General features: G+C 40.0%; 1 protein-coding gene across 4 annotated transcripts in view; it reads left to right on the top strand.

Annotated features, from left to right (window-relative positions):
* AIG1 (androgen induced 1) overlaps window positions 1-13,595 on the top strand; it is a 130,300-nt gene that overhangs the window by 28,531 nt on the left and 88,174 nt on the right. Inside the window, exon 1 of one of the 4 annotated variants that reach the window (XM_089530263.1) lies at window positions 6,485-6,580. The exons of the other annotated variants lie outside the window; for them this stretch is intronic. The gene's annotated coding sequence lies outside the window, so the exon portion shown is untranslated. Of the gene's footprint in view, window positions 1-6,484; window positions 6,581-13,595 lie in introns of those variants that run through there. 4 annotated transcript variants of the gene reach the window in all.

Below are 13,595 nucleotides of genomic sequence, written 5' to 3'. Positions count from 1 at the left end.
ATGGGAAATATGGGACCTTGGAGGGTTGGGGGGTGTACCAGGATGGAAGCAAAGTTGCATTCCACACCAGACCAATTCGGATTGAAATTGAAGTGAGCTTGGAAACAATTTTTGTGAATTTGCTTGTTACCGAATTCACAAAAACCAGGAGTCACTTTTGATTGACTGTGGATCTGCACAACAACCCCCCTCCATAGAAAGCAATCACGTGAGATAATACATCACGTTTTAACGTGAATTCGCATGGTTGGATCCACAGTGGCTTCGGATCAGAGCTGCAAAACCCTCCGTGTGATAAGGGCCTCTGTCACTCAGAAGTGCCCAGGACTCCTTTTTTTTTATTTTGCCAGGGCCTAGGGTTGAAGATCACAAATTCCTTTCATTACTTTCTTTGTCATTCACTTTCCCCCAAAAGTGGAAGAGTTAAGGGAGGTTGTGGATCAACTTGAAAACAATTTGAGAGGGCAAAATAATGCCATTCCCTTTTCAGAGTCTTCAGGTAGCCTTTAAATGGTTTGTACATTATAAGATAAGATGCCAGTCTTTATGAAATGTGGAGAAAATTACATGTTAGGAAAATCCTGAGCAATGTAGTATAGCCAATGTAGTTTATTAATGAGCCATTTGGAGGGAAAACCTATTCATTTCTTTAGACACACAATGAAATTCATTAGCAATACTTGCTTTTAGCTATCCCGCTTCCATTAAACAAATATTTAAATCATTTTTAGAATCTTTCCTCCTTAGGACAAAGATCAGCTATATTGAGAGAGTTCATGGTACTTTGCATTTTTTTCAAATCTGTTTAATTAAATAAATATATCCAAGGTTTGCTTCCCTGGTGTTATATAAAGAATTTATCAAAGACCGAAAGTTATCAGAAGCAAAATTTAAAATTGCTTGTTTCTCTTTTGGATAAAAATAATACTTGAGGAGCACTTCAAAGAGAATATGTTGCTGGAAGTAGTGTTCAGGAAAAAAAAGTTGCTGCCTTAATTAGCGGTAGGCAATCATAGCAGATGAAAAATTTAGAGATACAGTATAATAATGTTGATTCATCATAGCCCAAATTGCTTGGGGGGATTTAAAATATTTTATTATCCTCTCAGTTCTACATAATAATAGCAGTTTTGAAAATGCTCCCCTCCAAGCTTCTGAGGTTGTTGTGTTGCCAAAACTCAGACATAAAAGTAATAATAATAATAATAATAATAATAATAATAATACTTTTATTTTATACCACTTTTTCTGCAGATCAAAGCGGTTTACAGTCATTAAAAACTTTATAATCCATGTTATAGTACAATCTAATATACATACTAAGAATACAATGAACAATTAAAAACATATATAACAACAGTCGGGCGTCAAAGTGTTCTTCAGTTCTCTGCTATGTCTTCCTCCTCCTGTTTGGTTCAAGCATTATTGCATTGTTCTGGTGCTATCTTGCACATGTCTTTTGGATAATGTAGTGGATGACCAGAGGAGAAGCAAAGAATGAAGCAGAAATGGAGATTATGAGTTAAATTCAGGGGATGGAAAATAGACAGTAGCTGAGGAGGCAAAACTAGTGGTAACTGAAATAGTGTTCGTTTTATTTTTATTTGTTTGTTTTTATCTATACACTGCATTCTGCCAGCATAGGATTCAAGGTGGCTTACAGTGTTGGAAAGAAACAATTAAAATAAACTGGTGCCACAACAAACTATAGGTCCAAGAATACCAAAGCTTTAAACCACAGCTTTAACACCACCTAAAGTGTCAAACTGGGTTATTTCTGCAGTGCAGATGCAGCCAATGTCATCATTTCATGTCTGGCTATGGGGATGTAGCCAAACACTCATATGATCCTGTTTACTTGCTACTAAGCAAGGAATAGGTAAATGGGGCATCTTTGGGGGCATTTCAGTATGCGGGGATGGGGGAAATATCGACTCTTGCAGCACCCAAAAAAAGACATCTGTATACTTAAGGGAAATGCATACATGCTGATGTCACTGAAAAGATGCTTCTCATTATGTATTACATCCCAAGTCACTAAAATTCAGTTGTGCGAGTACAAGAATGTTTTAGGTTTTACCAGTGTTGATGCAAATATTCACTGAAGTGGGTTTGTATGAACATTTTAAGGTTTGTAAGAACTCTGGAATGAAGCAAGGAACATTGTGAGGGAAGAATGTAAAAAGACAATATCTCAGTAAAAAAGAAGAAAAAGCCCGACTGGATGACAGATGAAACTCTTCAAGTAGTAAGATTATTATTATGCTTTATTTATATAGCACTGTAGATTTACACAGCGCTGTACATACAGTCAACAAAATAGATTAAAATAAGCCTGCCTATGACGTACATTCTACAAAATAATAAAATAATAATATTAATACAAATGAGGCAACAAATTAAAAACATCAAATAATAATCATGCAATGCCTGAGAATGCTTCCCTGAACAGTATAGTCTTTAGCTCAACTTTGAAGCTGGTTAAAGAAGTGATGACCTGTGCTTGAGGGGGAAGGAGTTTCCAGGAATGAGGGGCAGCAAATGAAAAGGGACGAATCCGGGATGGAGCAGTAAAAATCCTAGGCTGAGGCAGCAGACCTTGACTACCAGAACGGAGGGCACGAGTGGGACGGTGAGAGGAAAGAAGCTCTGATAAATAAAGAGGGACCAGCCCATGCAAGGGTTTAAAAGTCAGCAACAGAAGCTTATACTGAATACGGAAAGGCAGGGGGAGCCAGTGAAGGGATGACAGTAATGGAGAGATATGGTCAAAATGGTGAACAGATGTGATAATGTGTGCAGCTGAATGCTGGACCGAAATTAAAGGACGGAGGTGAGAAAGAGGAAGCCCTGCCAGAAGGAGGTTACAAAAATCTAGTCACGAGACCACTAGGGCATGGATCAAAAATCTTGGCAGTAGAGGCCAAGAGAAATGGTCGGATTTTAGCAATATTATCCAAAATGAGTCTACATGTCTTGGCTGTGCCCTGAATCTGAGGGATACACGACAGAGAAGAATCAGAAATGAAACCACAACTGCGGGCTTCCTGGACAGGTCGAATAGAAATATCATCAACAGAAACAGAAAAGGAATATTGAACGGTAGGCTTTGGTGGAAAACAAGAAACTCCTTTTTGGACATATTGAGCTTCAAACACCGATGGCACATCCTTTGAGAGACAGCTGTAAGACAAGATGATGAGAAACAAAAGTAAAAGGGGTCAGAAATACTGTTAAACAACTGTTGCACAGGGATAAAATTGTCCAAAAACTTGTGCACAGGAACAAAGAGAATTAATATAAAAATCAATGCAGAGAAATAGAAAGCCACAACCAAAAATGTAAAACAAGAGACCTCTTCCACAAGATCTGAAAATTCAAAGGAAATTTAAACCCAGAGTGGGCATGCTCTATGACCAACAAGTGAACACACTGCATGCTCATGAAGACCTGAAAAGGGCTGTTGATGATAGGGTGACTTGAAAGTCTCCCATTCAGAAGGTAAGCATACATTGACATGACAGCAGTTAACAACAAAGATGGCACCTGTGGGCGGGGCCTGCGTGCCAGCCTGCATCCTGCCCAGAAGTTCCCCAGTGACCCACGACACGTACAAAACTTACTCCAGTCATCGGATAGATGCTCTTAAACTTTACTGTAACACAACTGTTAACTGTAACAACGGCCACCACCAGTCTTCCCCAACTCCAGGTACACTGGAACGAGCCCCTCCGCCGGTTTACGAATCCTCGGCGTGGAGACCCTCTTGCCCTCCGGGTCCTCTTCTATGTTTCTCCAACGGTTCACAGTCCAACTTCTCCCACTCGCTTGGGACTGGGGCCTGCTCCCAGTGCTCCCTCTTAGCGTCCCACCACTCCTTCTCTAGGCAACCTCCCTCCTTCGCTCTCCTGTACCCCTCCTCGGGGTACCTAAAGTCCCCTTCTTCCCTGGGGTCCCATAACTGCACCTCTGTGTGGGGTCTCACTCGCAGCAGCCCGTGCCGTCCCTGCAGGGACACCGGCCGAGCTTTCCTCCGAGGGCTGCAAGTGACCTTTCCTTTCCCTTGTCTGACCGCTTCTCCATGTCCCCCCTTCTTCCTCACCTGACCCATCTCGCCCCTCCCAACTCTCCCATCACTCAACCCCATTTCACTACAGAACCATTCTATTTGCAGAAAATAACAAAGGCTTGGAACAACTATTGAAGAAAGTCAAGGAAGAAAGTATAAAGGCAGGTCTACAGTTGAACATTAGGAAAACAAAGGCCTGGTACACACGGGCGGGAAGCGGCATCATGGCGGCGATACTAGGGTTTAGGAGCGCGCTCCCTATTCCTAGCATGTCACAGCGGTGTCATCGCTGCACAGTGCCGTCCATATGGTGTGCATGTCGATGACATTGCATGTGCGCCACATCCAAATGGCGCGGTGCACCTGTGATGTCACTGCACCGCGCCAGAGCACTAATTGCGCCTTGGCAGCGGCGCAACCAGGAACTGCATTTTGCAGCTCCTTGTTGCAGTGGGTTGTTGTCGCAGGCGTGTGGTTACTCATCTGTACCAGGCCAAAATTAGTGACCACAGCTAATTTTACATAATTTTAAAGTAGACAATGTAGACATTGAAATAGTTCATAATTTCCTATACCTTGGCTCAAGTCATTAATCAAAATGGAGACTGTATCAGAAGGCTAGAATTTTAAGAGCAGCTTTGAAGGAACTAGACAAAATCCCCAAGTGTGAAGATAGATAATTGATTACCACAGTCCATGCCATCATATTTTCAATTTTCTATGCATGGTTGTGAAAGCTGGACAATGAAGAAAGCTAATAGGAAAAAAAATCGGCTTATTTAAAATGTACTGCTGGAGAATTCTGTGGGTACCCTAGATAGCCAAAAAGACAAAGAAAAGAGTTCTAGAACAAATCAAGCAAGGCTGAACTCACCCTAGAAGCCAAGATGACTAAACTGAGACTGTTGTATTTTGGCCATATTACGAGAAAATCTTGCTCACTTGAAAAGACTGATGCTTGGCAAAAGTTGAAAGCAGTAGCAAAAATGGAAGATGCCATTACAGGAGCATAGACTCAATCAAAGAGGACACAGCCCTGAGTTTGCAAGACCTGAGCAGAGCTATTGATGACATTCATAGGGTCAACATAGGCTGAGGTCAGCTTGACAGAAGTCAACAGCAGCAGTTAAGGTCTGTATAGTTTTCATTATAGTAATGACATAGCATAGGAGCAGTTGCCACCATTTTCATCTGTTAAATCGGGTGGGCAGAGCATGGCCTATTGGTCACAGGCGCCCCAAAGGGCCATTTTGTGGCCCCCATTGGTGAGGATTTCCTTGCTCCAAAATGATCTGTGCGGGTGTGGAGGGCATTTCCACCATGTTTGGAACATCCCTTGACTGCTCCAGGAGTCAAAATAAATGTTTGCCAATTTTTTCAAAAATATTTTTGCCTAAAAAATGCCCTCTAGCAGACTAAGAAGGGCTGAAAACATGGTGCAGTGCTCCTAGAAGATATTTGGTGGGCAAAATATTTCAATTCTTTTTTGCAAGTGCAGATCAGGGTGCAGCCACCAAGAAGTCCTGGGGAGTTAGAATAGCTCCATAAGATTCCACAGTTTCTCAGTCCTGTATTAAATCATAAAACAGATGAATATGTCCTAGAAGACTGAAATATGTTTCAAATATTTTATTTTCAAATGTGGTTAGAGTGTTGTACTAAAACTTGGAAAATTTAGATACCCACAAAGCCATGAAATTCGCTCACTATAATCCCAGTTTGTTAAGGTGATAAAGTGTGAAGGAGGAGAGCTTTACAGAAACTGAATTTGAAATTCTTTAAGCCTGGGTTTGCTGAGATCCATATGGAAATAGTAAACTAAAGAAAAGGGGAGAGTAAACTGGATAAAGGGCAAGAAATGATATTATAAGGGAAGGGAAGGCAAGAGAATGTCTTGGTTGAGTAAGTGCTGTAGACTATATTTCAGAATAATGAACTGGCAAAATCACTTCTGAGTAACCTTGCCTATGAAATACTTATGAAATTCATGGGGTCACCATAATTCAACAGGCAACTTGAAAGCACATCCAGAAACACACAGTGGAAGAAGGAGGTTTCTCAAAGTTAAGCCAGCTGTTTCCTTCTCTCCTAAAGTCAAAGCAGGGATGGAGATAAGCAAAGGAAGAATAAAATAATGTATCATGGATGGGTTTTTCATTTTAATTTTGGTATGACGTTTGTGTAGTGATGTAACAAATTTAAATGCTATTTTAAAAAAACTTAATTAAACGTTCCCCCCTCTTTGAACATAAAGAAAAATGAATTAGATTTTTAGCATACTAGTGATTAACTTCACATGTTAATCCTTTCTCACTGTCTTTCTTCTCTCTGAACAGAAATATTCTAGAAACGCCAATGAAATATTCCACAATTCCACAATGGAAAGGCATGAACAGAATCTGGTACTAAGTGACAACTGAGACAGGTTGAATCCGAAGTCCCTACTGATGGACACTTGTTAGAAACAGCAGAATAAGAGCCCCTCACACAGCATTGAGCTGTCCACTGCTGGTGAATGGCCATTGATTATTTAAGCAAATGCTATCTTTTGCACCAGCTGTATGCATGGAGGTAGTCTCTGCTGACAGTGCCAACAGGTGGTTTTCTGTAGTCATTGTAGCTTTTCCGGTTTTATCTTCAGTTGCCAAGTGGAGGGAAAACTGGAAAACAATGTTTGTCTTTGTAATTTTTTCATAGTGGTGGCATTTTGAAGCTGCTTTGTGATAAATAATAAATAAATATTCATATTTTACACATATGACTTTGTCAAGTGCAGAGGTTGATGTGACTAAGCTTTTTCATTAGGTGCATCTTGATGAAGTATCTACTCAGATAAACAGCAACTGTGAAATAAAGGAACAGGAAGATCATGAAAGTGAATAGAAAAGGTTGAATTAAAAAATAATAACTAATAGTGGATTCCTATGCATACGTGTCACCCCACTACTTCTTCAAATGCACAGCATCCCAGGGTACTCTTTAAGGAGTATGTTTATGGCATGGCAGGGAGGCCTGACCTCCTCCAGGACAGAGATGAGGGCTGAGTAAATGACTTCACATAATTGGACCAAGAAGACACCTATGTAGTTGAGTCTACTCAGGAATGATCAATCAGACCTATGCTAAATGATTACACACTAGGAAATATTAAGACCGGGATTATTGCTCTGCCTACAATCTGCCCTGTGTATACATGGGAGTAAGCTACATGGAACCCATGGAAGGCACTTCTAATACTAATTGTGCTTGTAGAAGTCTTCATAGCTAAAATGTTTTAATAATAATAATGTATTATTAATAAATTATAAAAAGATTAAGTAATTATTATTATTTAAATTAAATAATGAAAGTTTTAATAATTAATAATAATAGGCAGAGGGATTCAATAATCCTCCACATACAAATCTCTGCAAGTAGGAAAAACTGATAGCAACCTGCCTGTCAATGTTGAGGACCCCCCCCCCCCCCGCTTTAATAAAAATTTCTGAATATATTATTGAACCATATTATTGAATACTCCCACTCTATAATATGGAGAAATAATTTGGAATGCAATAAATATATCGCTTCATTTGCTATTTCCATCTACAAAGTGTGGCCAAAGAATATGTTACCCCACACCCGTGAGAGCCTCTCATGGAATGCTACACAGATCTTTATCCATGGCATTGGAAAGTTATTTCTAAAATATCAGTTAACTGCTTTTTAGAAGTGTTAGGAGGAGTCATTAAAAAGATGATGGCAAGAGGATGTATCAGAGATCACATTTGTAATAGGAAAGTAATAGGTAAAGTAATAGGCAAGTTCTGAGTTTCAAGTTTTTAAAGAGTATTAATACTGCTTCAGTACCACTTCAAGTATTATTCATTCATTTTGGATTAAGTGTGCAATACGGCCTCAGTATTTAGATACAAAGTTCACATACTGCAGACACATAAAGTTCACATACTTAACGTATTAACATAAATAAATACATAGAGTTCAAGCTTATTTTCCCTCACTGAGTGACTAATTTATTCAGAAAATGTTAGGGGCTTTCCTCCCACTAGAAACCTTATCCTTAAGCCCAGCTTAATACAGACAGCTGCAATGCATGTCCCTTCCCCCCCACTTAACTAGCTGTCCCAAATGTTACCTACTCTGTGTTTCATGGCCTTTTCCTCTGTTTGTTGATTCTTGGCACATCGCCTGGGATGTATCAGAGATCACATTTGTAATATTGTGTGTAATATTAATATTTAAGTCAAAATAATGGTGTAGTTGGTGTGCTGAATAACAGCCAAACAAAATTGAGCTTTAGAAAAGAAAATATAAAAGATGTAATCTAATAAAAATGTATTCCATATAAACACATATTTGCTGAATGTATGATATAGATTTAATGAAATTATCCTGTCTTGTAAACAGGATAAGGAAAGTAATAAAGGCAGATCTTGCATTTACTGTTCCACAGAAGGAAGGGAGGAGGGAACAAGCGATTATTACAAAATGAATTTAGCCAGATCTGTTTTAAAATAAAAAGTACTGTAAATTTATGAAGGTGAACTTTGGATTTCTATTTCACAAATAGAAGATCACATGCAGTTGCCAGGAATGATCAGAAAATTAATTACCAAAAAGGAAAACCTCTACCACAGAGAATTTGACTTCCTTTAATAATGGCTCTGGCCCTTGTCTTGTTTTCAGAATCTTCAACATCTATATGAAAGATTGTAGGGGATGGTTTGAGGCAAACACTCACATCCTGCCTGTCCATTCTCCCCTGTACACGTACCCAAATATGGTGACCGTAGAAAAGAAGCACATTTTGCCTTTATGGGATGGAAACCAAGGAAGCAGAGTCTGACAGCTGATTGACTACAAGGCCCTGTCCATATATCCCAAAGTGGGATTACAGCTGTCTCTACCCAATTTTGTTGGCAAGACTTGAGAGTTCATGTGTTCATACCACCTGTTTATCACATTTCTAGGACCTAGTTGGCCAGAATGCTGTTAATACCATACAAATATATAAGTACCATTATACATGTACAGTGCTCCTGTCCCAACCGTGGGCTTGTCATCTGTGGATTTGAGCATCCACAGATGGCAAGCCCCATTGATTTCAATGGCTGCACATGCACATAACCCCGGGAGAGTGGCCACGCACACACCACTATTGAATACCACAGGATTTGAGGTCCTGCGATTTTTGCAATCTGCAGGGTGTGTGTGTGTGTGTCTGGAACAGAACCCTCATGAGTAAGAAGGACCCACTGTAGTTTTGCTTTTTTGGGCTGTTGCAAAACAGATGTATTCAGTTGATGATTGCATAGGTGGAGTTCTAAAAGTGTGACATTTTACAGAAACTGAAGTCATTGTTAGTCCATACTGGAGGAGAACCATTGAAACAATTGATGTAATTATGTTGACTGACCAACATTCGATTCATTGAGTTTACTCAAACAGGTTTCCAGCTGTGCAGTTGCACATTTTTGGGTGGTGCGTTATGATTTGTCACTACCGTCAATGTACCACTTTAATCACTAGGGTTGCAGAAGTAGACAATGTACATTTCCACTTGCAGAATGGGACAGAAGCAGGTATACTGGCAGATACACAACTATATACACAGTTGGTAATTAGGAGAAGGATGGTGAAGCCTATGTAGCCATGTGAGTGTAGAGTTACATATCATAGCCATGATGTAGGAGTGTGGCTAGTTGATCTTATTTAAAATCCAATGAAACTGTCTGCTTGTCTGTTCTATTTATCCACAAGATAAGATACCAGGCTATTAGTACTAGTGAACAATGCATTATGGATGCAAGTGTCACAATCAATGTTAAATAGCTCAAGTCTGCAGTTTGGCTCATCAAGAGTCTTTGCAAATGAAAAAAGCAGATAATAAAAAGCTAATTTCAAGGTTAGCAACCTTTTGGGAATGGCACTGTAGGTTCAAGCAGTTAAAGATGATTGACTACAGCAAGCCTTTGACCGCATTTGATTGTCTTCATACCTAACTTGTACTCTGGACAAGAGGCTACAGTCAGAACTGAATACAGAGAAACAGAATGGTTCCCAATCAGTAAGGAGTCAGGCAAGGATGCATTCTATCGCCATATTTATTCAGCATGTATACAGAAAATATCATATGCAGAGCAGCCTTAAAATCAGAGGAGGGAAGAGTAAAGATTGGAGGAAGAAACATCAACAACCTAAGATACACAGATGACACCCTACTACTATCCAAAAACAACACAGATCTGGGAACAATTACTAAAGAAAGTCAAATAAGAAAGTGCTAAGATAGGCTTTATGCTGAATATTAAGAAAAAAATAATGACCACAGGCCTACATGAGTTCATCCTAGATAATAAAAGAATAGAAATTGTCAAAAAATTTCCATGCCTTGCATCAAACATTGATCAGAGTGGAGACTGCAGTCAAGAAATCAGAAGAAAACTAGGACTGAAAGGCAGCTATGAACTAGATAAGATACTACAGTGCAAAGACAGAACACTGAAAACTAAAGTAAGGATCATCCAAGCCATTATAAATAAATAATAAATAAAATAATAAAAATTTTATTTGTATACCGCCCTTCCAAAGATCAGGGCGATGAACAACAAATTAATAATACAGAAACCAATACACAAATACATATTAAAATACAACCATATTAAAATCAAAATTAAAACCCCATCAGCCAGCTGCCAATTGCCGTCGAAGGGGGGGAAGGCTAACTGGAACTTACTTCGGGGAATGCTAAATGAAATAGGAAGGTCTTTAGCTCCCTCCTAAACTGGGCCAGGGAGGTGGCTGAGCAGAGCTCTATGGGCAGCGTATTCCAGAGGGCCGGGGCGGCGGTGGTATATGACCTCCTCGTTGTAGAGGATAGTCTAGCCCCTGGGACCCTCAGTAGTTGCTGCCCAGATGTTCTGAGGGTGCAGGGCGGAATGTATGGAGAGAGGCGGTCCTCCAGATATCCTGGGCCCAAGCCATGTAGGGCTTTATAGGTTATCACCAACACCTTATACTGTGCTCGCAAGCGAACGGGCAGCCAATGCAGATCTTTAAGTATAGGTGTAATATGACTGGCCCTGGAAGTACCAGTGACCAATCTGGCTGCCATATTCTGTACCATCTGTAGCTTCCGGGTATGGTATAAGGGTTGCCCCATGTAGAGCGCATTGCAGAAATCCAATCTAGAGGTTACCAGAACGTGTACCACCGTTTCAAGGTCTCTCTGGGCCAGGTATGGGCGCAGCTGGCGAATAAGCCGAAGCTGATAACAGGTGCTCTTGACCGTCGCATTCACCTGAGCTGTAAGGTGAAGCGGCGAGTCAAGAAGCACCCCCAGACTGCGCACAGAGTCCTTCACAGGAAGCGTGATCCCGTTCAGGACAGGTGGAACCACCGCCATTCCTGGACCAGGGGAACCTATCACAAGTACCTCCGTTTTCTTATTATCCATCACCATGTATGGATGTGAAAGCTAGACAGTAAAGAAAGTGAATAGAAAGAAAATCAACTCATTTGAGATGTGCTGGAGAAGAGTGCTGAATATACCGTGAATGGCCCAAAAGACAAACAAATAGCTCCTTGTATAGATAAAGCCCAAACTCTCCCTGGAAGCCAGGATGACTAAATAGAGATTACTGTACTTTGGACACACCATAAGAAGGAAAGATTCATTAGAAAAGTCAGTGATGCTGGGAAAAGTGGAAGGCAGTAGAAAGAGAGGAGGACTATAAACAGGATGGCTGGCCTTAATCGGGGAGATCACAGTCTTAAGCCCACAGGTCCCAAGCAGAGAGGTGGAGGATAAGGGGTCTTGGAGATGTCTCATTCACAGAGTGGCCATGAGTCAAAGTGGACTTGAGGGCAGCTAACAACAACAGTTGGAAGTGGAAAGCAAAGATGGCATTCAGAGAAGTGACTAATCCTCTCTCTTATACAGGAATAAGTGTCCTTCCCACAAGAGCTGTTTTGAATCTATTCTGTTAAGAACAGGTATTTGACACTTGTCCAAAGTTGATTAACATGTGGAATAAAAGACCAGTGTGTCCAGAACTTTTAACCATTTGTTTTATGGCGTTTTAATAATATTACCTCCTTAAGGGCACCAGATCCCATTGTATCTTTGAAGCAAAGCATGAATGTGAGTATCAGGTGCTGTATGTAGACTATATTCCAGAGGAAGGAACTGGTAAAACCACCTCTGAGTATTTCTTGCGAAAGAAAACTATGAGATTAAGGTCACTGGTCAACTTGAAGACACATATATGCACATACATCCCTCTGTACTTTAAATATGATTTTCATGTAGCATCAGAAAAGCATTTAGGCTTTGGCAATATGAGAAGATGTATCTGATACTACCATTTCCCCAAACTAGAACAAAGTTGGAGAACTTTGACAGTGAGATCACCCTATACTACCAAACCACTAATTGCTCTTCTGATACCATATGTGTTACATAACTTCCTTTTTGAAAGTAATGAGGTAACATAACTAAAATGTGCACCTCAAGAACCCTAGTGACATCCCAAGTGTAGTGTCTATGTGGCCTGATAAAATATATTGTCTCAGGATACTTGAGTACTACTGGATCTCAAATCCAGCTATCACAGAGGTCCCCAAGGGTGACATATTGACTCTTCTTACTTGGGTTCAGTACATGAGCCTGATGAGTTGAGGCATGATACACAGGCCCCTGTGCCCCACCCCTTGTGGTGGCAAAATAGGAACCTTACTGGAAATGTTGGTAGCCCTGTGGTCCCAGTTTCAATCTCCAGCACTTCCAGGTAGGGCCTGCCTAAAGCACCACTGCTGGATATCCTGGCATTGACACTGGGCTGTATGAACCAGTGGTGTGACTTAGTACAAAGTAGCTTTTGGTTACAGTTTGGAACCAAAAAGTGGGAGACTCAGAAGGTTTAATACAAAATAAAATTTCTTCCTTATATTGCTGACAGGTGAAAACATGCCTTTTCCAGTGTCCAATTACCAGGTCCATATGTCTCAATAAACGTTATCTTTTGCTTGTTCCCCTCCTCCTTCGCCTTGACTGATGGGCACAGTTAATGTGAATTAAAGTAAATGTATTGCTTGGTGTGTGAGCTGGAACAAGAAATTGGTGACCTGAGGCAAATGGGAAGGGAAGCAATTCTGAAATTCAACTGAAGCCTTCAGCAGGCAGAAAATATGTAAACAAAGAAGTTTGTGTCAGAAAAGATTATTGTTGTTTCAATTAATTTTTGTGAAACAGTAACTAAAATTCTCCAATTTTTTTCATATTTGGATAGAAAGAAAATTGATTTTAAAAAAAAGAAACAAGAATACAGTACTGGAGAAACGAGAATCTGCAGAGTGTTCAATTCAGGGCCATAGTTATAACTATAACTTTTAACATGTAATTTGTTTTGATTATTGTAGCAAATTAATTCTGTTTATATAAATGTGTTAAATAAATAAATAACTTGTTTGAATTCCTGTGTATTTAGTTAAGGTAGTAGTATGTTAGAGTTGCCACCACTTTTTT

This window comes from Sceloporus occidentalis, unplaced genomic scaffold (assembly GCF_023333645.1).
Source record: "Sceloporus occidentalis isolate IW3139 unplaced genomic scaffold, rSceOcc1.0.p SCAF_6, whole genome shotgun sequence".
Taxonomy (NCBI): Eukaryota; Metazoa; Chordata; class Lepidosauria; order Squamata; family Phrynosomatidae; genus Sceloporus; species Sceloporus occidentalis.
Note: the sequence above shows the minus strand (reverse complement) of the source record. Positions and strands in the feature narration are given on the sequence as shown.